The sequence below is a fragment of the Vidua chalybeata genome, chromosome 3 (genome assembly GCF_026979565.1).
Source record: "Vidua chalybeata isolate OUT-0048 chromosome 3, bVidCha1 merged haplotype, whole genome shotgun sequence".
Classification (NCBI taxonomy): Eukaryota; Metazoa; Chordata; class Aves; order Passeriformes; family Viduidae; genus Vidua; species Vidua chalybeata.
Genome location: NC_071532.1, coordinates 34,708,956 through 34,735,277, shown reverse-complemented (window position 1 = coordinate 34,735,277; position 26,322 = coordinate 34,708,956). Strand labels below are relative to the sequence as shown.

Sequence of the window (26,322 nt, the reverse complement as noted above, 5' to 3'; positions counted from 1 at the left end):
TTAGGGCTAACAGAATTAGGAGCAAGTATTTAAGACACTCCACTTACAGCAAAGACAGCTGCAAATGTGCAGATACTGACTTTAAGAAAGAATACATAAAAGCATGCTGGAAAACATAAATAGATTTATTATCCCAAGTGGATCCTAGAGCAGAGTGGAAGAAAGCATCAATCTCCACCTCCTGCTTCTACCAGCAGGAAAAATAAAAGCCACCCATCAGCATCACGCTCCTACTGAAGGCAGCACAGGACATTGATGACTCACTGACTTTTTTTCTGTAGATGTGTTTACCATTAAAACCAATCAGGAATTAGAAATGCTTCATTGCAGAAGAGGCATTTTTGAATTTATAGAAGGGTCAGTAAGGCTAAAGGGGGCTTTGAGTGGACATGAGGTGGACTGAGAACTCTGAGAAGAGAAAGGCACAGTATCAGGACTTTAGGCGTTTGACAGCAACTTATTACTCAGAGTTCTTCTGCAAGCAGGACTTTTTATTTTCCTTTTATTTTTCTATAATAAGTAGAGTTAGGCTAACAATAAACCACTTCAAGTGCAACACTGCACTAGTTAGTGACTTACAAAACATTTAGATTCCTCCTCAACCTCAGAATCCTCAAGGGTAATGGCCATAGCAGCAGAAGAGCAGCAAGTCTGGAGGTTTCTTTTTTTTTTCTAAGCAGGACACAAACCTCATTCCCTGCACTTTACTTTCATTGGTCACAAGGAAAAAAAATTGCACCGGGTGCAAGAAGAGATACAGAAATAAGAGAAAAGGATTTCTTAACCCCCAAACCATGACTGACTACACAAGGAGCCATCAGGGACAGAGGCAGACTGCCAATGTGCCAAGAATGAAGTTCTCTGTCAGGAGGGTATTTGCAATAGCACTCAAGGACTGAAGCTGGGAGATTAGTTGGCTATTTTACGTAAGAAAGATTGCTTGAATAATCAGTTTTTCTGATGTTGCCATGTCCTTTCATTTGTTAGTGTGGAGCATAATTACTTCTTGTAAAGCTGAATGACTTTAAATTTGATGGAAAGATGGTCATTGCAAAGATAATTTTGAACATTCTCTTTCAAAGCTGTAGGTTTAAAAATATGAGTTGAAATGTAACAGAATAATTAATTTGGCAGCAGTCACTTAATTTGTTGCCTTTTTCTTGTTTCTCCCTTGCTACATGCTTTTAAGTTACCCTGGTATGTTCATCCATGGAAAATGAATAGCAGGAAAATAAGTACATTTATCTAACCAACCCCTTACCGGAGCTGAAAGCCTCCAGTACAGTCTAAACCAGTGATTAAATCCAGATTACATTAAAACAAATTTGCCATGTCACTCCTAATACTTTCACTTGGCAATGACCCAAACATTTTTTTTGTTATGATCCTCTCTCCAAACACAGACCAGTGTCAGACTCACCCTGGCTGGAGGGGCCTCTATGCTCAGGGGCTGCAGCAGGACCAGGGCAGGTTGCTCACAGCTTTGTCCAGCTGCAGCTTCAGAATCTCCAGGGGAAGGAACAGGATCTGTTCCTCACCCACCTACAAACTTTCTCCATGTAAGTGCTGCTCATAACACTTCTCAAAGTCATGGTTTGATGACTGCAGCAATCAAAATGACTTTTTCTCACTAGCTGATTCAGTTGAGCATTGTCATTGGGCATTTCTCCTCTCTTCATTTCACCCCTCTTTCCAAAATTCCTCACTCCCCCTACTTCTTCTTTCCCTACCAAAGGGGTTCCCATCTTCTGGAAAGCACCTACCACCCTGACTGCAGGAATTTTGCAGTTGGGATTTTCACACCAGGGTACAAGAAGCTCTTTTTATCTGGAAATGCAAAGCCACTCTCATTTTAGCAGAGGCCCTGCAGAGCCCGAGGGGTGAGCCCTGCCAGCCAGGAACGGGGAGAAAGCTGCCACAAAAAGGATGGAGGAAGCAAAGAGGAGAGACTCCTGTGTGCCACCTTTGATCAGCAAACAATTTCCAACCACTTGAAAACTTAAGGAGGGTCCGGGGTCATTTCTTCTTCCCCCAGTGTGCTCTGCTCTGCTTTCAGCCCACAGATGAAGAGCTCTGCTGATGACGGTGATGCATCAGGGAGAAATTTTAGTAACTGGGGCGGAGGAGAAGAAGCAGCAAGTGGTGAGAGGGGGAGGAAAAGGAGCCTATATAAAACTGCAAAATTCAAAAACATTAGAGGAGAGAAGTGTAAGAGGGAAAGAGCAAATTTCGGGAAATTTTGGAACTGCCAGGTAGGTTATAGAAGTGAACTGAGACCCAGCCAGACACCGAATCAACACCCATCCCATGGATCAAACTCAAAACCATCCAAGATGCGTCCATCCCACCACCTTTCTCAAATGTAAAAGGGAATTTTCAGACCCCCATGGCACAGTCCAGCAGTCTCCTGAGGTCTAAAAAAAGGAAAGTGTTTGGAAAATTGGGGTCAACACAGAACTACAAGATAATGACTGGGTGTCCCCAGCAAAGTACCAAGGTCTACCACAGCTTCTGCTTTTCAAACTGCACCAAAAGAACTAAAACTTCACCACATCTTCCAACATGGCTATTAGAAACACATAACTGGGCAAAGACTTAACTATGGGAGCTGATAGATCCAGGAGCCCTTCCTGTAAGAACACTCTGTGATTCTGGGGACTCCGGCCTTGCTCAGCCAAGGCACTCCCAGTTTGCACCAGCAGGTACTGAGACATAATAAATGCTGAAACAACTGCTGCTCAATCATGTGTATCAAACAGCACACATAATTAGGGCTGCCTGTATACACAAAGGCTCAATATTAAAAGTCAGCAACTTCTAGTGCTACTTTGTGATTTTGGCAGGTTTCATTTTCCCACTTGGCATCCTTACAAACATCTTTGTTAAAAGCTAAGATAACAGTCTTGATCATCGAGCACTTGTTTTTTGTAAACACCCATGTGCACGCAGCAGATAAATAATCCAGTACCTGCTGAACATTTAATCTCTCCATGACTGCGCAGAAAATGTGCCCAAGCCCTGCAGGGCCCTCAGTCCCTGCATCCCACCCTCCCCAGAGCCTGCTACATGCCGGCTCATCCTTCATGCTAGCGGCTTGTTTTCTCAGCCATCCCCACACAGTTTGCTTCCAAGGCTGGCTCTTACTGGCACAGATCCCCAAACTGTCTTCCCAAACACATACACTACTGCTAGGAAAGCCATCATGACAGATAACAGTGCTCATGCCAAGTACAAATCATCTTTAACTCCTAAGTTTGTTTTCTGCAATTCTGAAACCTAACTAACCACAGGTTCCCAATGTCTGCCTTCAAGAGGGAAAGGCATGGGGGGACTCTCCTGCATTCATTAAGGCACAAATGTACACACTTCTGTACAAATCAATTTGACTATTTATGCTAAGCTAGACAGGCTCCTCCTATGATGGGTTACCCTCTCACTTGTCCCACAGTTGAATCTTTTGGCTGTCCCAAAGTCAAATCTACATTAGCTTCTTGTTTTCACAGTCAGCATTCTGCAGCAAATTCTCCCAGTAGTTATGCCACCCATCCCAAACTTCAATCCAACTCAGGTCAGTCCAGGCACAACTGACTTTGCAAATAATTTCCCAAGAATCCCCTTCTCTGGAGCAGTACAGCACTAATGGGAATCAATACTCTACAACCCTTTAGGAAAAGTACAAGCTACTTTGAACTTTTAATTAACCCGAAAGACTCCCAGCCCAAATCCCCCTCCCAGACTCCCTCATCAAGGGATGTGCTCCCCATCATACACCAAAACCTGCCACTCACTTGCAAGTTCAGAGCTATCAACTTCTACAGGAACTTGACCTGATCCAAAGTCTCCCCTGAGTAAGACATGGAGAGCAATTTTAAAACACACGTGATTACAAATGTCAGTAAAAGCTAAATTCCCATTTCCACATGGGAAGAAAAACTCCCATTTCGCTTAAAATAACTGAGGAAAAAGGCACAGCCTTTACATGCCTCACTACAGTGAACTGGCAGCAAAGATTTACTAGCAAAGGACAGCAGTGAAGTCTCCTCCTTCTAAAATTTTATTGCTCTTACATAACATGCTATCATGCATTAACTAGCACACTGTGAAGTGCTATCATAAATATTTAAATGGTGATGACAAAGTAAGAGAGGTGTCGGTGCCCCAGTGTTTCTGGTTTGCACTGCTCACTCCCTTGGGCCCACATGGAGGACAGAACTGATGCGCAGAAAATAAAACTGCTACATGTGAACCAAACCACATGCACGTACCTGGTCACCAGTAAAGCAAAAGGGACCTCAACTTGTTCCTAAAAGGTCTTTCTACAGCAGGGCTGCTTCTGTCAGGATGGCCAAGCCTGTCCCCAGCAAGGCTCCCCTCCCCACATGCTCGCCTGGCTGCATTAGTTATTACATTTGATAGCTTTATAGCATTATTTGAAGCTTGCTATTTACCCAGTTACACAAGGCCCAGTGGCTTAGAGCCCACTCTCTGCCTGGGCTGCAAATCTCTGCTACTACCTCCAAAATAGCCCAGATTTTACAACCCATTAGGCTTAAATGATAAATCCTTGGATTTATGTTCCAGGCTAGTGAGTGATGAGAGTTCAAGGGCTAAGCTTTGATTTATCTGCAGGCCAAGGGAGATGGTTATTTCTATAATTTTATTTTTCTCATTATTTGCTGTAATGACTGCAATGCTTTGCTCTGACATCACGGCAATTTTTACTGTAATCTACATCAAAATCAATACTGTACTTGGTCCTTTCACTTGTATTTCCTCTCCCAGCAGCACAGGAACACTGCTGGAGCAGTTTTCCATCCCCTGCCCAGCCTGAGCAGCAAAGCCTGCTACAGATGCTAACTCCAGAACCTCCTGGTGCATGAAAGGCAATGGTTTCCAACTTGCAAATACTGCTGGAGGTGGGGCAATGGTCTGGGAATGTTGACTGTTCTGCTTTGAACCAGTTTTGTATATTTGTGGTGCTTTACATGCAATGCCGGTGGTGATTGGAGTTGAGATAAATTTTGCTTCATAGTGCTTTAAATCCAGAACCATGAAAGAGCAGCCAGTACTTTGGACAGATGCTACTCTCAGCAGGTCCAGTATCTGCATTGATTATAAATCTCCTGTCTTAACAATTTCTCTGAAAACCCCAGGCCTTTGGAACCAAGAAGAAGAAAATCTCCAATTTTCTCTCCAAATCCGCTTTAAAAGAAATAAAGATAAAATTAAATGCCCTGTGTTATAGGCAAAAGTCTTGAGAAATGGCCTGTAAGGACCACAAATGTTCATGCAACTCAGAGCTTCACACTTGCCTGGCTTTAATGTGCTCATCACAAAGGCAGGCAATGCACTTTTTAGAGCTGGTTACTGGTTTCAGCAAGGACAGGTGGGTGCATCATGGAATGACAGGCCAGAGACTGTTAAAAGGTTAAGGAATAACATGATACTACAAAGCTAATCACACCTCCAAGTCATTTTCTTCAAAGATTATTACATCCATTTGACCATGCTGTACAGGTACACAAGGACTACTTGAGCAATACTGAGAAAGGACAGAAAAAATAAACATTAAAGGGCAAATTTTGAGCAGCTCAAATTTACAGAGCGAAACAGATGCCGCATATAATAAAGGGAACTTGTCAGGGGAATGGAGCATTATCCAATATCTGTCTTGACTGACAGCTTGACAGCCTTTCACCCATTTAAAAAAAAGTCTTTAAAAAGCATTAGTTAGCAATTATCACCAATTTTCCTATTAAGGAAATTTTCCATGGAAAAATAGCTGCAATTTAATTTCTAGCTAAATCAGGACAGTTGACTATTTTTCTTCTTCACACAGAATTGGAAATTGAAGGAAAATAGCAAGATGCTGTCAGATCAATATCAGAGCAAAGTAAACAGGAGAGGAATAAAAATGGCAAAAGCTATGGAACAAAACCATACAAAACCCCTTCAATCCTCAGCTGAAGATCTCTCTTAAGAAGCAGCATCAGGTTGTTGCGCAAAAATTAAATGCGGTAACAACATACTGTAGACCAAGTCCTACCAGATGCTGAGGAAAAAGTCAAAATGCTTCTTCAAACAGAAGTTTATTATAAATGTGAGCCACAGAGGTACCAGTTTTTTCCCATTTCACACACAATGCCAGGGATCCATTGCACTGATGACGTCCAAATTCAGACTGGATTCCCAAGAAGAAAAAAGCCCTGGCTTTAACTTGAGTTCATGAGAAGAGAAGGCATCAGGGTGACCTAACTGGACCTTCCAGTACCTAATGGGAGCCTATAAAAAAGATGAAAAGGGACTATTTACAAGGGCATGGAGTGAGAGGACAAGGGGAATGGCTTCAAACTGAGTAGGTTTAGATTAACTGTTAGGAAGAAATTCTTCCCTATGAGGGTGGTGAGGCACTGGCAGGGGTTGCCCAGAGAAGTTGTGGCTCCCCCATCCCTGGAGGTATTAAAGTCCAGGCTGGATGGGGCTCTGAGCAACCTGGGATAGTGGAAGGTGCTCCTGCCCACAGCAGGGGAGATGGAACAAGATGATCTTTAAGATCCCTTCCAGTCCAGGTCATTCTATGATTCATTACAGCAAACGTTTCTCTTGGAAGGAAGCAGCCCTGCTGATGGGCAACACATTCATACTCCTCTCCCCAAACAGAAGAAAAACCATCCACTTATTGTTAGCCTGTTAAGAGACTGTAAGTCACTTTTCAGCTAGCAATGCTCTGAACCATTTTTTAAATTATTTACCTCATGCCTTGTACTTCTTAAGTACTTGAAAAAGCCCTATGTAGTTTCCATGTGAATCCTGACAGTGCTAAGAGCTGGTCCTCAAAGAGACTGAGTAGAGAAAGCACTGATGTGGGATGGATGTTGCATCTTCAGTAGTTTCTGTGCTGTATCTCTAATAACAGAAAATGAGAGACATGCTTGAGTCCCTCATAAAAACCCTGCCTCAGTAAAGCACTTTCCCTGCTCTCCAGAACCAAGACTCACTGTAATTTCCATCCAAGAGAAAGCTTCTTCTGCCTCACCCCTAGGAATAAATCCTCCATGGCATTTAGGCACATGGTTTTGCACGTGTTTCCCCAGGCAGTCTTTAGGGTATGGATTACACCATCTGCTTTAAACTGAGCCCTGTCATCAATACTCCGTTTTGGCAGGGGAGCTACTGGCAATAACCACTTTCCTTCATTGCCAACCCCTCCCTGACTTCCAGTAGGACAGCACTCTTTCCATCCAGCCACACGACTGTAATAACAGACATCCATACACAGGATCTTTCTAATTTGTTTGCATTTCTACTTCTCATCCTTCATTTACTGTCCTAAAAATGTCAGAACAGAGAGCAGAACTTAAAAGGCAATCACCACCTGCAACTACTGTAGCAACACTGAACTATTTTGGCAGTCAGGCCTTTCTCAAGACATGCTGACGGGGCCCATATCCCTGGTGCTGGGAAGATGGAACACAGCCCCCTGCTTTTGGCTGCTTCATTTCAAGCTCCTACATAAAAACGGGAGCACCCTTTTTATTTCCTGAGTTTCCCCAGCAGCCAATGGCTTAGATTACAGTCATTGGCTCAGCACTGGAGCACTTTCCACTATCACACTAAGTTTGTGTGACAATATAACAACATAAAACCCCTGGTAATGCTGCTGCCCCAAACCCTGCGGCACACCCCATGACATGTACGGTGCCTCCCAACCAGCCACCCCACTAACAGCACCAGGCTCCACAAACTTCTTCTTTAATATTCTGGTCTCAGCTGCAGCTCAGCCATGGAATTCTCTGCCCTTTGATTATTTTTTCCCTGTGACACAAAGCTTAAATAGGAAGAAGTTCTGTTCTTTGGAAAGGAGAAGTTCAGTGCGTGCAACAGAGACAAATTCATGTACCATTATTCTTTCCTGCATGCTTCAAAATCTGGGATGGAGGCACAGCTCAGGGCGCATTTACTTTGTTCTCATCTAGCTCTCAGGGAAACCTTCCTACTTCTTCAGCCTAGAAAATCACCCTTTGCTGTAAAACACAAAACCAAATACCCTGCAAATCCAAGTGAGCACTACTACAAATCTGTTGCCTTTGGGGCCTTTATACACAAGTGAGAGAAGTTTAGTACATGCAAACCCAGCTTTCTGTGGCCTCAGCAAGATTTGGTTGAGAAAGGAAACAATTTAAACATTCTGACAGTTAACTTGCATTTCATGAAGAGCCCTGTAACAATCCTTTTGAACTATACCTCATTTCTATGTCCTTCGGTTGTATCTTAAGAGCCCTTCTGTGAGTAGTGTGCAAAAAACACATCAAAAATCTTTTAAGTTTATTTATTTACATGGCCCAGACAAACAATATGGCATTAAGAATTGTTTTCACAATCCTGTAAAGTACTGAAAGCCTCCTGGGAAGGATCAAGTTTCTCCAGCTCAGAACTGGGGAGTTCTGCACCTTTAGAAAAAATTAAAACTAAACACCTAAGGTGCTTTTCAAAAGCAATTATCATAATCCCTGCTGTTACCCGGAGGGAAGCAGTGGCACGCAGAGGTTAAATAACTTCTTGGAGGTGGCTCAGTGAGCAGCAGAGCCAGGATTAGAGCCACCATGCCTCCTGACTCCCAGCTGCAGGCTCAGCCCAGCACCTTAAATAGCTGCAGTGCAAGCCATTAGCTCACTCCTCTGAGCATGCATCTAGCTTGGGGAACGGGAAAGCTGGAGTTTAACTTCATAATACAAAACTTCCTATGGAGAATCCCCAGAAAGAAGCCTTAAATTTTAACAGCTTTAACCTGCCCAGCCTCTACGAAAAAGCGCTGGGCGGATTTTACTGCCACCAGTTTGGGACGAGTGAATTATTCACACACAGCAGAGCACATTGTAATAAAAGGTTTATAGGGGCTATCACCAGGATCATTCTTGTGGCATTTATTCATTCCAGTTTCTGTTTGCTGGCATTTCTTTTGTCCTCCCCTTTGTCACTAGGATTCTCTCTACCCTTCCCTTTGTGGGGTACCTTAACTTCTAAAAAAACAACAACATTTCTGCTAAGAAAGCGGTTTAGTGACATGGCACATTTTCGTTGACTTTGTTATTTTGCATTTTTGTGTACTTCTACAGAGATAGCTGACGCATGCAGTTTTCCCCCATCAGAGGTGACTGTGTATGTCTATTTCCACTATTCCCTCAACTACAGCTGCAGTATCTCTTTTATTTCTTTAGCTGCCTCCAGCAGGGACCAATAAATCTAAAACACAGTCAAAAAAAAAGGACAGTCAGAAAATGGAAAAAATATCTCGTGCTATTTTTGGCATCTAAGTTCTTTGGCTTAACCTATTTTTGGAAGAGCATCTTTGTTCAGCAAATTCAGAACTCCCAGCCCTGTGACATCGGGGCAGCATGTCCCACTGCAGGCAGAGCCGTTTGCTGGCAGCAACCTCTAACAGCAGAGCAAAGCCAGGAGAGCCCAGAAGGAAAATGATGGGAGACAGGACTTCACTTCCACTCTCCATCACTTTGTGCCTCTAAGCAAGTCACGCCGCTCCTCTCCGGCATGCTCTGGCCATGCTCACACCATATGCACAAACAGGATGGGTGCACCCTGTGCCCTGAGCTCCACAGGGTGAAAACAAGGCCTCCTCCAGCCCTCACAACTTCCAGCCCTTCCAAGACCCCAGTTTTGGTGGTTCATGAAGTGTAAATATTAACTGGTATCTACAGCTCATGTTTAAATAAAAGCTTTGCTTAAGAGATAAGGAAGGCTGCAAATAGCAAACGGCAGCCCTGAAGAGCTGAACTTGATTCATGTATTTCTGCTTTGCTGGTTTGATTTCAAAAGATATTCAAGCTCTGTATCCGAAACAGTTACCTTTGTACTTCCACCAGATGCATCTTCCAAAAGTGGCAGCATTCTCACATGGCACAGAAAAGAAAAAAAAAGTTGGAAAAGATGCGAAATAGCTGACTTGGTATGTTGTGGCTGGCTCTCCGTGACGCAATGGGAGCACACACTTCTCACATCACTGTACTCACAGGCAGCACTCAGAAAGAATAATCTTTGAACCCTTTAAGGCACAAGACTTGGTTTAAAACTGGAGTTTTGTGCCAGGGCTTTCAACAGGCACAGCTGAAACATGAGAGAACCAAATACTGCGGCTGGTCTTAGACCAGAAGCCGTGGCCGCAGTCCTCTCTCCAGGAAAAAACCCAAAACCAGCAAAATTTAACATGTAACTGCAGAGAAAACACTTTGTTTTCTTTGTCACAGGGACAGACCTCCAAATGCAACACTGAGTCCTCCTGGGCTCGGTGACATGCAGGCTGAAACACCCGCATTAACAGCCAAGTCCCCAGTGAATCTCTGTGGCCTAATGGATTAAAGGCTTAATTAGAGTTACCTGAACATTAAACACCACTAAAGTGCTCTGAAATTTGCTCTAAATGGAGGTGGAGGGAGTTGCCTTTTGAATGGGCAGAATTAACTGGGGTTTTGTTCACAGCTGTTAATGGTTTTGAGTAATTCCCCTTTTCAGCTTTTTCCCTGATAATAAAGCGAATGCAGCTGTGCATCAGGAAGTGCTCTGGCACCCTCACCACCAATAATCAGAGTGGAATGTAACTGGGGGAAATTGTCATAAATATATCAAGCTTTGTATCTAGAAAGAAGGATGGTACACTATGAAGCTCTTACTGAACAACACATAAACCTGCATCAGACACTGGATAAGCTACAAGGGAACATGCCACCAAAACCAAGGCTCTGTTGGTCATGCCATCCATTTTTTAAGCAAGCAGTTTAAAACACATTTCTGGCTTCAAACTGCTATTGAGAGTAGCAAGACAAGTATGTTCAAGAGATCAGAATTAATAGTAAAAATAAAGGGTATAGCTGGAAGATGGTAGAAAGTGTAGGCCCTACAGGTGTGAGGCTATCAACCACCTGGAGTCTCCATCATCATTTGTCTGGTTTCACCTGGCTGCAATCACATACCATTCCATCCTGACAACAGAGGTTTTGCTCAGCTTTCACCAAAACCCGGGGAGACCTGGCCAAACGCTGCAGCAGATCCAACAAAAAAACTCTTCTGATTTCTGCAAGGAGCAAAGCAGAGTCCCAAAAACGCCTCCAGCACAGCCAAACAGCACCATGAGTCAGCAACGCTAATGCCAGGAGTAGGGTATCCCAAGGAGGTATTTAAAAGAGAAGTTTTGTTTGAGATTTATGATTCTGAACCTCTTCATTTGTTGTACCCACAGACACCTGTTGGCAGTTTCGGCACATGCCACACTTGTATTTGTAGCTTTTGCAAAGTAAACCGGCAAAACCAGAGCTAGTTTATGTATTTGAACAAGTAGACGCCAAACACTTCAGATTCCTAACTGGAGCAGCTTCAAAGCAGGAAAAGGATTTAAGTGTCAAATGTGAGGGTGATCAGAGAGGAGAAGCAGAGATGCAGGCACTCTTCTGCTCCATTTTCCAGGTTTTCTTTCCACACATCCCTGAAACAGCTGACACCTGTACCCCTGACAGATCTGTGTCAGCATCACCTCTTGGGCTCCCGCCACATAAGCTGGAGCTCTCCTAGAACTCAGCTTTAAACCCAAACTGCATGCCCCAGCTGATGTCAATGAAAACAGTTTGTCTCCCCTATTTCAGCAGCAAATCTGGGGTCAGAAGTGAGACCAATGTGATAAAGCCAAACTTAGGCTTGTGATTAACTACCACGAGAGTTTGTTCACAGCTGACTGACAGCAGGAGTTGACATTGGGGAGAAAATTTCTTACACTGCATTGTACTTCCCAGATATTAGTGTTCAAAGTAAGAGTTGCCAAAATCTGTTACATTGGCAAATAGTAATGGGGAAGTAAAATGTTTTGCAGGAACTTTGCTTGTTACACTCTTCCATCTTAGAATCAGTCATTGGGATGCTGAGAACTCACTGAAAGTCAAACACTGACTTACTGTGACTATTCACAATGGATGAAGATGTCCAGGAAAAAGAAAAAATCCAAACAGAAAAGCCACTGGGAAGCAAACAGAGGTGCCAAAATAATAAGGGAATCAAAGGAGCAATGGGATTTACTAGGTCTGGCTCCACAGGGGGTTGCCAAGGGAGTTTGTTGATGACTCCTAACAGGGCTCTCCACAACAGACCTGCCAGAGTTTCTCGGTGGCACTGCTTCCCGGTGTGAAATGACTCCTTAGCTGCCCAGTTAAGCCTGGTTCAGCAGTCCCTCCAGCTGAGCACACGCACACACGCTGTGACTGGTGAGCTCTCACTGCCTCACAGCAAGGCTAAAACAGAGGTGAGTAACAGCACCCCAAGCTCCTGCACAATGAGGACATGGGACTATGGCAGACTGGTCTCAAATCAGCTGATGAAAATTCATCTCCGCTAGAAATCATGGTCTCACTGGGATACAAACCATTTGGAAAGATGTTTGAAGCAGGAGAAAGGAAAAAGTTTAGCCTCAGCACTCTCAACATGAGAATCTTTCCCTTGATTAAAGCAATGCTTTTTAGTGTTATTATCTCAAATTAATACATTTAGCACATTTATTTATTAGCACAAATACATTTATTTGTGTAGCACAAATACACAATTCCACACTGAGCAAAGACCTTTCATCAACCTAAAACAACCTACAGCCAGAAAAATGTGACTAAGCCACAGAAATAAGCAAGAAGGCAAACCACAAGGAGTAACTCTCAAAGCACAGCAGCAGCTATGAAACCCAGCGCCCTGCCCCACGCAGACAGGTCTCTCACTCCCACCTGAAAACCAGGAGAGCAGCTGCTCACCATGGGGCAATCAACACAGCTGTAACCCACATGTAGTAGAAACAGCAACGTATGGGCAGGAAAAAAAAGAGCAATGCAAAGGGCCATTTTGTGAACCTCAAATTGAACCAGAAGAGCTTCTCCAGCTTCTCCCGGTCGCTTCTGAGGGGGGGGCGGGCAGACGGCCAGGGAGCCCCAGGAGCGGCACTACATCCACTTGCCACCTCCGAAACGCCCTCCTCAGCGGGCAGCCAGGGCCATCCCCAACACCTCCACATGACAAGAGCTCTGTCCCCGGCAGCAGCAGCAGCGATGTTCGCAGCCACCAGCGCCGGCTGTCACAGCGGGCAGGGCAGCACGGCTCCCTGCTGCAGCCCTGAGCAGCGGAATTGGAAGTTTCACGGTACAATAAAGGCCATACATTCGGAGCAATTATTCCTTAAGTGCTGCCTGGGCAGCAGGGACCACAGAGATCTATCTCAACACAGATACCAACTAATTTCCTTCATTTTGCAAATGCTAAAGCATATAAAAAATTCTAAAATGAAAAGGAAAGGCTACTAGCAGAGTGTCACTGCTGGCCCCTCTCAAGTTGTTGGGAATTTTACTCTTATTGGCAATGACAGCCCATTCGATCTAACACTGAATAATTTGGGGGAAAAAAAATCCATTGTTTCTTTATGTTAACACAGGGCTGGTACGTAACAAAGAGGAAGAAAGACAGCCTGCGTGCTGCTGGCGGGTTGGTAAAAAATTCTCAAGGTCTGATCGATATTATGAAAAAAAACACCCCTCTTGGCCTGAGGCTGGAGTGTTATTCAAGCACGGCAGTCACTATGCAGCTCATTTTCTTTAGCTGCGATGATCCGAGGCTCATGAACACTGAAAGAAGAGCGAAGTCGATTGCAGGCATTTCTAACCCTTTACGTGAAGAAGAAAAAAAAAAAAAAAAAAAAAAAAAAAAGGAGGGAGTAGAGGTATAGAGGCACATGTAGGAACATTTCCAGCGAGCGACTGTACGGCTCTCTGGGCACCTGCTCCCTGGAGGAAATCCAAAATCACATCATATTCACGGAAAGTTGGGAGCAACTTCAGGGGGGGAAGAAATGACAAAAAGCAAAAATGGCTTAAAAAGAAAAAAGAAAAGAAAAGGCATTATTGTAGGAAACCCCGGCAAGCTACCAAAAGCAACATCACCTACGGCGACGCTTGGGAGAGGAACCCGGGAGCCCCGCGCCAGCCTGCACTGGCAGCGCCCGCGGCTCTGCCCGCTCCGCACAGGTGCGGACGGGGATGCCCGGGCCGTGCCTTTGTCTGCGGGCACCGGCCGCTGCCAGGGGCGCAGACAGCCGGCCGGCCGGGCTCCGGGCGGCACCGCGGCCCCCAAGGTCGAGCGTCCGCCCGGGCAGGGGCAGCCGCCGCCCGCGCCCCCCGGGCGGGTCCCCGCGCCCCCGGCCCCGCCGCCCTACCTCGGCCGCCGCCGTCACGCCGCCCCCAGCGCCATGTTCCGGCTACATCCGGGCCGCGGCTCCGCTGGCTCCGCTCGGCTCCTCACGGCGCGGCCGCAGGTGCCGCCGCCCACTCCCGAGCCCAGGCGAGCCGAGCCAAGCCGAGCCGAGCTGAGCTGAGCCGGAGCGGGCGCAGCGCCGCCCCCGCAGCGGGACGGCAGCCCCGCCCCGCCCGCGCCTGCCGCCCGGAGCGGCGGGGCCGGGCTGCGCCGAGAGCGGCAGCTGCGCACCTGCCCTGACCTCTGTCCTCGGGCTTTGTCTGTCCGGCCACCAGCCCTTCCGGGCGCCCACCCGTGTCCGTACCAGCCAAGGCACCTGCGCGCCCACACAGCCCTGCCTGAAGCAGCCAAGGAACCCATGCACGCACCGACTTGTGCACCCACCTGTGCGCTCGTACATCACCCACCTATTCCTGCATTACCTCGTGTACCTGCGTGCCCAAACGCTCATTCCTGCACCAGCCGAGGCACCTGCCCCCACAAACAGCCGTGCCTGCACCCGCCAATGCATCCCTCCGCCCATGTGTGCACCAGCTTGTGTGCCCACCCGTGCATGCATGCACCCATGTATCACCCACCTATTCTTGCATCAACTCATCCACGTGGGCACCCACACACCCATTCCTGCACTAGCCAAGGCACCCGTGCACCCACCCAGTCTTGCACCAACCAATGCATCCATGCATGCACCACCTGTGCACTCATCCACACCCAATTCATGCACCCCTCCACCAATACATCCACCTGCCCATGTACCAATCCACACTCCTATCCACATCCATTCATCTACACCCCAACTCTGCAGCCATCCACCCACATGCCCCTATATCCACCCACCCACTTCCTTTCGCACTTGGACCTCAGTTATTACATTTTTTTAATATAAAAACAACTGTGCCAGCGTGTTTTGTTACCTGTAAGCTCTCCCCAGACAATGGTCACATTAGGTGCTAAGGGACAAATCTGGTTAAGGCAAGTGATGGAAGGAAGCAATCAGAGGATGACAACAGACAAACCCCATCTAGCCCATCTAATTTTGGTGTATTCCTGCTGGCAATTTGTGGCTGCCTCTGAAAGCTGCTCTAAGCCTACATTTTTTGAAGTGTTCCAGAAGAAAGATTAAGACTGACTTTAATAAGGGTATGTATCCATCCTTCCACATGCTAAATCAGTAGGAAGATGATGGTGTGTGCTCATGGATGACCACAAACCATCCCTGTCAGGAAACACAGAGCACAAACAGCAAAGTGCTTTTCAGAGGCACCTGCAGCAGAGGCTCCCCGGGAGGAAAAGAGCCAAAGCCAACCTGATTGATACAGCCCTGCACGGGAGAGGAGTGATTTCATACTTAATGACGTTGAATTGCACATCATTTCTAGTTTCTTTGATGCCCCTTTGCATTAACATGCGCTCTGTGTGGCAGGAGCAGAAGGATTCGACAGGAACAGCTTGAAGACAAAGGTACATTGGAGTTGTGTGGGGTGGATGTGCTGGGTCAGGCAGAGGGACGTGCAGAGGCTGAGGCTCTCGTGGCACTAAGGCACCCGAGGTCCAAATAGGTTTTTGCACATATGAAAAACCCTACAGCAAGAACACCAACAACAAATCCATCATAAATGTGCTCTTCCATTACCCATTACAGTAGTGTTTGCTTCTACTGTTTTTATGTTCCGCTCCATCACTGCTCTACATAACGCTGTGAGATGAAAGGAGCTCCCTTGGTTCTTGACAGCACACAGTGTCAGTGTTTGCTGGGATGGCAAAGCTCCTGCTCTAGCCTCAGCCCTTGCCCACTGCACTGCTGGGGCAGTGCCAGCACAACCAGGGCCACGCTGCTTTCTGAGAGGGACCTGGGGCACAGACCAACACAGCCCAAAATATAGTATAAAGTTATTCAAAACCCTGGGCCATAATTTTCACCTCCTAGATGTGAAATTCAGAGACAGGCTGGTTTGGGTCACCCTGAGTGGGTGCCATTGTTGAAGACACTCTGTTGCTCCTGGTTTCCATTTCTTTGCAGTGGGTTTTGCAGCCAGAAGCATCATTTGGAATCAGAAGAACATTTAAGAACAATCACCAAAGAACATTTAGGCTTCTGGTAAAAACCCCAAACAACCCAAACTCTCCCCAGAAAACCCCAAACCCGGCTAAAACTTTAAGGGAAAAACCCCAACAACTTGGTTTTAAACCTCACCACAAAGCTGAAGCCTTCCCCTGGTGCATCAGACCAGAAATAAGGTGGGACAACGCAGTGAGGTTTCCCTGCTCTGAGTCCGGAGTGACGTGTGTCTGTAATGCAAGGTGCTGCATGTCACATCTTGGCACGGTACATACAGCTTCTGGCAGGGGAACAAACAGAAATCAAGCCTTTGCTGTTTTGTCTTTAGTCTCAAGTGTGACTTGGAGGAAACTGTCTCAGGGAATTGGCAAAATGGGCTGATGGCTGCCAAACTATAGCACCAGGAGAGAGCCACTGCACCATTCCAGGAGTGACAAGACAGGGAGGGAGGGAGCAGGTATCCCTCCATATCCTATGAGGTGGTGGGAGAATGGCTGGCACAGAGGCTCAGTAAGAGGAACCTGCTGAGACTCACATAGAAGGGAGGCTGATGCATCCCTCAGCATAGGAAAATCCCATCCCAGAGAGCCCTGGACTCTCTGTCTTCATGGCTGAAGCCAACAAGAAACCAGGTCTCTAACTTGGGCATTAGTTTCTCCACTGAAGACAGCTGAATTACCTAAAGGACAAATTTGACTATCTAATGCCTTCAATCTGAAAAATGGATGTGTATATACCCCAAAGCTTTTCAAAAAAGGCTCATTTTACCTTACACACAACGTTATGAATCAGAAATACGACTCCTCAAGTCATTGCAACTGCCCTGTGCTAGAGTTGATGCAAATTAAAGACAGATAAAAATACAAAATGACCTTCCTCAGAAAAATCAGAACATAGGATTATTTTTTGTTTATCATTATACATTTAAAATTTGATAATTTTAATTTAAAACCTGAACCAGTGGCACTAAACATTATGGCCTAAATTTCATTGTAATACTAAAAGAAGTAGCAGTTAACCTCTACAAATTTTAGATTAAGTCAAGCCACTGCAGTGGCTGAAGTATTTGCTGAACCAACTGGATCAGGGGATTCTTGAGACTCTAAGCCCATTTCCTACAGACCAAATTCTTCTCAGGATGCACAAAAAGATGTTCTTCCTTTCAGTTCGCTCCAATCTGAGAAGATCATTGGGGGTTGAAAACAAAGAGGGAACAGCAGATTGCACTTTCTCCCATATGAGTCTTTATAAGGATTTGGTGATTAGAAACACCCAAGTCTGCTGCCAAAGAGGTAGTATTTCCTGCGTTGAAAATGTCCATTTCAAATGCAGAATCAATTTTGATACCTGTGTTCTTCCTCTTGCCCCATCTGTCCATCATATTTAAGATTAGTATGTGATTTAAATTAAAGCACAGTAACTAGTGTATGTTACTTTTTTCTGCAGTGTACCTTAACATGAACATTAAAATAAGCCATGGAGTAGAGGCATCAGTCATTGGTTTGTCATATAAATGAAAATTGTTAAGTAACTTTAGACTTAATATGCAGATTCTTAAATAAATATGGTAATAGCATATCCTGATCACAAGTGAAAAAAGAGTACCAGGCTCCGGTGAGGAAGTATCAGTTGTTTCTTAGGAAAATAATTAAAAACTACAAATGAAGAACAAGATTAATTTAAATAATCAATTTGTGTTTCCTGCTAGCTGATTTAAATCATGATGAAAATTGTTGATTAAAGTCCCTTATTTAAATCTGTGCCTCTTAATGAGAGTGCAAGCCTATGAGCATAGGCCCATAATAGTAATAAAAGACTCTGTAGAGAAAAAATAACTTTCACAAGAATACTTCTAGGGCTGGAAGAACATCATCCGTCCTTTGCAAAAAGAAATGTATCTTACTCAGCCAAACAATTCTTCACCCCTATGTTTTTAACCCTGTAAAAAGATCAGGGATAGGGCAATAAGTCATAGGATATTCACAGCCACATTATGTAAGTATGACTGAACTGGTGATCCTTTTCGCTAACCATTGGAGAGGAAGATGAAGTATTGCTGGAATAATTAAAAAGACAGGTTTGAATTCCCTAAGCAATGCAGTTGAGCACCCTGTCCAGCTATTGGTCCTGGTGGCAGCAGCCTTTTAAGGTCTTGAGCTGTTGCAGAAGGAGGAAGGCTGAAGGATGCTGGGCGGAGTGGGCCTTTGCCAACCCAAGCACCATGTGCTCCTGTGCAGCCCCTGGCCTCTGTCCAAAATGCTGTTTAAGGGCCACTCCTCTGGTAGCAGAACAATGACTCTCATAACTACACTTCAAATCTCCTCTAAACTTAAAGTGCCTTTGCTTTCCTTGTCAGTCTAAATCCAAGCACAAAAGCATTCATTATGAATTTATAGCGAATGTAGACAGCTACATTTCACTGAGGGCTGTGCGAGTGTCATCAGCCTGTACAGGTATTTTACATGTCCACCATCCACTGAAATGGGCTTTTCCCTGTGGTCCTATAATCCACATCACTTTTTAGTCCTCTTCAAGTAATTTGGGAATGCATTGGTGCAGCCCCATGGCCTGCCTCTCTATTAGCAAGGGTGACAGTCACCTCTATTTCCGTGCTGCTTAGTCCTCCCTCCTGCACTGCCTTCTCCTGGGCTTGAGTGGTGTCTACCACAGAGATATCTGCCCTTTTGGGAAGTGTACCGTGGGATGAAAGCCTGAAGGCATGACCTTCACTATTACCGAGATCAGTCACCAGAGGACAGACAAAGAGAACACACACATTTCATAAAGGGGGTTTTAAAGTTTTTGTATATTTCTGAGCCATTTCTGATATGCCTGGTATTGCTGCTGCCAACATTCTTATTGTTGAACGATCAAAAGATACATAAAAATCTAAAATTAGGAATATTTACACAGACTTATCCTCCCACACCTATGATTCTTCCCCTTCAGCTCTTATTTCTGAGGGTAGCAATGGGCCTCAACCCTGCAAGGCAGAGCACAAGATGCTCTGCAGTTTGGATCTTCCCAGGACATGGTTGGAGGACATGGCTGCTCCAACTCCAGAGATAACTCTGGGACCATGCAGGAGCTTCAGTCCTGTGATGTGCCCTGAGCATGGTCCTGTCCTGCCTGAAAGAACAGCAGTGTGGGATTTTATCAGGCTCAAATCGCTGTTCCCAGCTGCCAGAGCCCTGCTGCGCCTCAGCAGTGGGTGCTGAGCAGATACTGGCTCAGGGACTTCTCAGCCTCTGCAATAAAGTTTAGGATCCATGAACAAATGGATTTGCTCCTTTTTCCTCCCCCTAGCATTTGGCAAAAGCACTATTACACTTTTGTGTCACACTGCCCTGCAAATCTGCTTCCAAGAGGCTGCCTTCTTTCTTCAAAGATCACTTCCAGTACTAAGGAAGATCTCTCAGAGCCCTTGATTTTGCAGCTGGCAAAGTTTACAACATGTTTACAATACCCTGCATAATTTGGCTATGAGATAATGTATAGTATAGTCCTTCAGTGGTGCACAGTGGGGAAAAAAAACAAGTGGAAAAAAATAAGGTAATGCAAAGCCAAGAAAAACAGATGGTAGCAAGCTCTCCAAGGGGCAAGAATGAATAAATAACTGCAGAATTCTTTTTCTGAGGAAAAATATATTGTCAAATCAGTAACACAGTTTTTAGGAAATGCAAACTAGATCAAATGTGCATTTAAGTATTAAACAACAGCACTTCATCAGGACTGATGGTCTGCACTGCACGTGTTTGCCTACATGAAACAGAGAGACGCAAAAATAGCATTGCTCCAAAAAGTTCTTGTTTGACCTCAAGGTTAAATTTCATACTTTCTGGGAAGTTCTGCAATAGGTAACAAGCCAAAAGTTCAGGTGGAAATCAGAGTGCCCCGGCACTTACTGTGCCCTTTAGCAGCACTGTATCTTTGATTATCTTAGTCAGAGCTGCAATTCTGAGAGAAAAGAACCTCTTGACAATTTTGGGAACGTTCCTGTGCCTGCTGTTAGGGCCACAGGAAACTATACTAATTTAATACATATGTGCACTCTTCCAGAATTATTAACTGATACCTTTTATTCTTTTTGACCACATCAGGTGAAGCCAAAGGGGAAAAAAAAAGACACCTAAAAATGGCCAAGTATATAAATATTCTAATTCTCCTCCAGTGAAAGATTTTTTTGCTTCTCTTAAGTCACCCAGAAGAAGCTAAGCAACATATGGGATGCATGAAAGTTGCTCTCTGCGGATCTGTCAGTGCGTTTTAGACATGCTGTGCATCAATCCCCACTGCTCTGAGCACGGCATCCCTGCTGCCGACTGGCCCTTGCTCAGCTCCTCACCAGGAGACAAACCATCTCCTGCTGTGGCTGCCATGGGCCCAAAGGGCAGCAGTTGGAAGGCACCAGATCTCTTGTCCTCTCGCTCTAGCCATAGTTCAAGTGGTGCCTTGGGAAGGCTGCCCTAGAACAGAGGCTAGACAGAGCTAAAGAATAAAGTAGGGTTTTATTAGGAGGCCTCAATGGATCCACCTTGGGCAGCACAAGAGCCTAGCCAGGGCTACACTCAAGATGAACCAAAATGGTCACAAAATGCACGACTGGTCATGGGGTCTCTCACTTTTATAAGTTTTGCTCCATTTGCATATTGGAGTAAATTGTCCAATTCCAGCTTTAGCCCATGAAGTCCCATCCTGCTTGTTTTTCTCTCTTCAGTCCATGTTGTTTATGCTCTTGGGCCTGAGATCTGGATCATCTGTCCTTGGTCCCCAGTTAGAGAAGGAATTGTTTTGTCTCCCTACTCTGTGAAGAGAGCTTACCATCCCCTAATATGAAGCTCAGAACTACACACCAAAACAGCCCAGAATCTGAAAAATATAAAAACTAAAACTTAAGGCATCATAAGAATAATGGTTGCAGCATCTCCAGTGCTTGCTGGGCTACGGTGATGTGGTGGATTGTGGAGCAGAAGGAATCGCAGGCTGGAAGGAGCTCTGACAGTGGGAAATAACCTCTTGGCACTGTGGCTGTGGAAGAGGCCCGTGTGCTCAATTTTCCAGGTTAGGTCCCCTGGGCTATGCTGGGGACTCGCACAGACCAAACCCTGCTGAAGATGAGATCTCCTGGTGAAGCTCCCCAAGGAATTACATCTGGGTAGAGGCAGCCACTGCCCCCCAAAGCAGAGAATGAGCAACCCCCAGAGCTGAGGTCCCAGCACACCATCACACAGCAGCGCTTTGAAAATGTCAGTCTTTCCTTGCACACGTGAGGTGGGGAGTCTCCACTTCCATTTCTGCTCCAGAAGATCTGAACTCACAGTGTTGACTGATTGTAAAAACTAACTGCTTTTCCCAGCATGTCAACAAATCAAAGTGATGGGGTATTTCATTGAAGCCAGTAGCTGGCAGAAGCGATAGGAAGGGTCACCTCTTCATCTTACTGCTTTTTGGGAGGTGGTGAATGCTCCATTATCATGCCCACAACACCATTGATAATATTTTCATTGAAGCTCCATTTTCTGTTCTACCCATGCAAATATGAAGAGCAAAGTCACTGCTACTGCCCTGGTTATTTTCTCTTTCTGCTGGGAGCAGAACCTGAGCTCCTTAAAACCATGTACTCCTAAGTCCTGGAAGCAATCACTTTTCCTAGGCAAAGGGAACCCTCTGTCTAAAAATCTAAGTTTTTCTTGGGAAGCAATAAATCCACAGATGAGCCTCCCAGCTGCTAAAAGCCCCTGCTCCCCACTCTGCAGGTGCCAAGCACCCTTCCCTCTAACAGCAACTCAAAAAGAAAAGCAGGCCCCAGGGATGTGCAGGGAGCACTGCAGAATGTATAGTGGCACAGTTGGGTCCATGTGCCTGTAGGAGCTGCTGTGAAGTTGGTCAGAGGTGGCTCCTTTTGAAACAGGACGGGTTCCAAAAGGACACAAGCTCTCGGAAGAGGCAATCGCTGGGAATGCCTCCAGCTCCAGCCCCAAACTGCAAACTAAAGTACTTGCTTTTGTTAGAACATATGGCAAAGCCCTGGATCCTACACGTGTTTTAATGCCAAGAGTGACTCTTAGTTTGGCATCCTACATGGCAAAGAAGCCAGCAGGGGTTTTGTCCAACAGAGAAGAGGGATGAAAGCAGGCAATTTATGGCACTGCTATTTCAGCTTGTCTTTATTTCCTAGTCTGCATCACATCCCTGGGTCTGTCCAGCTCTGGCCATTCTTGGCTGTCCTCAGTCCCCTCACCTGAGTGTTTCTGTACCTGACCCTTATATTGCAGGCTACAAAGGACTGCATTGGAAGTACTTTGTAACCCAAGGTGTTTTTCTATTACAAACAATCCTTTGCAGCAAATTCCAGGTAGGTTGATATTGTAGAGTAATGTAATTCCAATCACCTGGTAGAATACTTGTCTATTTCTCCTTTACGAGTATCAGTACCCAGCCTATATTCTCTCTGTTATACTTAAGCCTCCAAAATTACACTGATCAAAGCAACCTGCATTTATAAACTGATGTGCTCTTGCATTCGAGAGATTTGCCAAGAGCTAAATATAAGGTTTCTCACTATACTCAAATCAAATTCAAATTCCAGCTGCCTCTCAGCTAATATGCAGCAAAGTTTTAGCAGTACAAAGCCGTGTTTGTAGAATCAGACACCAAAGATGATTAAATTAAACTGGAAGGGGAATCAGTACAAGCCTGAAATTAGTTTGCTGAAGATTCCAGAGTTCATTTCCTCCTACAGACAGACGGAGCCACTTTGTGACCTTTAGTGATCAGAGCAAACAGGATCATGGCTTTGCCAAGTCTGCCCCCCTCCATCCCTAGCAGTGCCCTGACTGAAAAATCAGCTTCAGCCTCTGCTGCCCAGGGCAGGGGGCCTGCAGGATGCTCAAACCAGTGCAGCAGGTTCAGACACTGCCCTCTCCCCCATGGACTCTGATCCATCTCCTCCCTCTCAGTGGATGCTCTCCAGCACTCCAGGCATGCATTGAGATTTGAAGAACCACTCCTGGGTTTATCTTGGTGGTCTCTGCTCAGAGCAAAGGACTCTTCATTCTTTGATTTGACCATGACAGCAAAACCAGGAAGGTGCCTGAAGTTGGCAGGGTGAGTTGATGAGATGTTGAGAGAAGGCATCTCAGGGCTGGGCAGGCAGTTATTTCCTTGTTTTTGCTTTGCTAATCTGGCTCTTTTGAAACAGACTAACTTCCTAACTTTGGCTATAGGAAGAGAGCTGAAGGGATTTAAAGCATATGGTAACAAAAAAAAAGTTGTTCATCTTCTCTCTCTCATTCTGCCCCATTAGCTGTTATTCTTGGGCATTATCTCTTTGAGCACTCTGGATGCTGCAATTGCACTGATGGCTCCATGGGAGCGATAGAAAACTACCTGCTGAAAACAAAAGCTTCTCTTGACTATTACATACACACAGGTTTGCCAAGACACCTTGTTCTCTCCCTGCAGCCCTTCTGCTGGTACCATTCCGGGTCTCCTCCAACCAGAGATAGGAGAATAGCACCAGGTTGTTTGCTGTTCTTGCCTTGCTAATGTCAGTGACCTGATTTACAAACCAGACTCAGATCACTGCTCCTGTTTGGTGCGTGGTACAAACTGGTGCTGGTCCTTAGAGACTTGCACACAGTCAGTTTTCAACAACAGAAAGGATTTTCTCCCTTTAAGAGGCGAGGGTTAGCACAGCTCCTTGGCAACATTTAAATTGAAAGGATAAATTGTAGGAGCGGGTATTCCAGAGCAGTGGCACAGTCTCTTACAAAAACCCCCTACTATCCAAATTCAATAATACATAGCCCAGGAGGGAAAGAAAAAAGGCAGAAAACCCCACAGTTGTTCAGGTCTGTCAACATGGGGCATGTGACACCTGTCCCAGCAGCATGCAAGTACGGGAGTGGGTAACCTGCTGATGGAGCTTCCTCTGCCAGACAGTACCTGGGTGTTCCTCTGCCATGCTCCAGGGGTGGATGTGCCCTCTTTTGGGCAGAGCAGAGTCTCCCAAGCCTGGGCGTTGATGTCAGGAGAACAAAAAGCCCTCTCTCCATCAGTGTGGCTGAGCAGGTGCAAGGGCAGGAGAGGAGAGAACACCCTCAGTTGAGCCAGGAATGGTGAAGGGAGATGATCATATTGTGCTTGAAAGCCAAGGTGGCTGATGGGCTGCACTTGCACAGAGGTGATCCAGTATAGCCCAAAGGGAACTTCTAAAGGATTCAGCCAAGAAGGCAACGTGCAGCAGGACCTGAAGCTCTAGTTGCCTTGCCCCAGGTGGGTGTCCTGGCTCTTGCCTGGCTGCTCCACCCAGCCCAGCTGAGCCTGGACACTGCCACGGAGCACAGGCCATGCTCTGGGCACCATCACATGTAGCTCCATCCTTCCTCTTGACTACAGAGGATGCAAAAAAGGATGCGAGGTTTGCTGCCAGAAAATCCTGTCTGAATAAATAATGCAGTTCTAAATTTGAAATAGTGAAGCTCTTGGGGAGCAGATCCTCACTACGTTTGAGGCAATTGTCTCCTGCCAGATAAACACACACACCACTGAGCTCATGTGCTGCTGCAGCAGTACCTAAGGCCGGTAGGAAAAGCCAATATGGTCCATTTCTCCTGAAAGATCTCCCAGGGGAAATATGCCTCAGCCAGGCTAAATACTTCACTTGTGCTATATCTGTGTGGAAATTGTATGCTTTAAGGTTTTGTTTTGGATGAGAAAGAAGTCAGACCTTGCTGAAAAGACTGGGTTGGGCATTCTTGGAGAAAAGCAGTGCATGGTCCTGCTCTCTGACAGCTGAGCCACAGTAAGTAACAGATGAGGGCCATACTGCCACAAACTCTGTTTTCCAGGCTTCCCCACACAAACAAGGCACTAACCATGGGTTTTCTTCCATGGCTGGAGCCCAACACGCCTCTGGGCAGCATGAGAATGGCCCTACACCAGCTAGTTTCTGTTGACTGACAAGTATCTCCTCTTTTTCTTCTCTGGCTAAAGGCTGACTCAGTTTGTGATGGCAGAAGCCTTGCAAGAGCAATATTAAAGGTGCTTATAAAAACAAACAAACACACCACACCCCTGCCATCATTTGTCACCTGCCCCAGATGTGTTTTACACACTTATTACTTGCAGGAAATTATCCATGACTTGAGGAAATGCTCTTTTTGACATCTTCCTTTCTGTGAATTTTGTGTTTCCAAGTGAACATGTCTGAGACACAGGCCTGGGCAAGGGAGCTGCAAACAAGGGTGAGGAACAACCCGGGGGTTGGCAGTGCCATGCTGCCCTCTCCTGCCAGGCTCCCCAACAGATGCTAATCCACTGTCTGTGATTACTCTCTCTAGGATCTTTAAATCCAGGCTTCGGGGATTAAGGAGGCCCCCCCCTTTCCCAAATGAGGGAATCCTCCCTTAATCCATTCCTGCTGGCACAACAACACCAGGGAAAAACCCAGCATTTTCTGGGAAGTGTGGTCCTGACTCTTTGTATTTTGAGGCCTGTACAGAACACCACACCCAAATGCCTGTGCTTGAGGGTCCTCCAGCATCACAACTCTGGTTACAGATCACACCTTATAACCAAAACCCCTTTCGCTGCCCCCTTTTTGGCATTGTTATGGTGTTATCTGGGGTTTCCCACCATGGTACAAGCACTGAAAGCCCTTCTCAGCCCCACTGCCCCGGGTACTCTGGAGACAGCCCTTCCACAAAGGATAAGCCTTTGGGGTTGCTTATTGCTGCTCAGCACCCAGTGGTTGAAGCAAATAAAAACAAGAACTGAGGAAAAGTGCCAAAACACAGTCAATCTTTAACCAGCTCGAGGAAGATATGGTCTCAGTTGTCCTTATTCAGCGTTCACCTCTGGGCGGCTTTCACCAGTTTTACCCACATTTCAAGGCTGCCAAAGCCTGCACAAACCAAGCAGGTTTGTTTCATTGTAGTCTTCCCCCCAGTCCTCCCGTGCCCAGCTGCTTTTCCACC

General features: G+C 45.8%; 1 protein-coding gene across 6 annotated transcripts in view; it reads right to left on the bottom strand.

Annotated features, from left to right (window-relative positions):
• Positions 1–26,322, bottom strand: part of PAK5 (p21 (RAC1) activated kinase 5) — a 163,612-nt gene that overhangs the window by 73,391 nt on the left and 63,899 nt on the right. The window contains exon 1 of one of the 6 annotated variants that reach the window (XM_053939569.1): positions 14,246–14,357. The exons of the other annotated variants lie outside the window; for them this stretch is intronic. The gene's annotated coding sequence lies outside the window, so the exon portion shown is untranslated. Of the gene's footprint in view, positions 1–14,245; positions 14,358–26,322 lie in introns of those variants that run through there. 6 annotated transcript variants of the gene reach the window in all.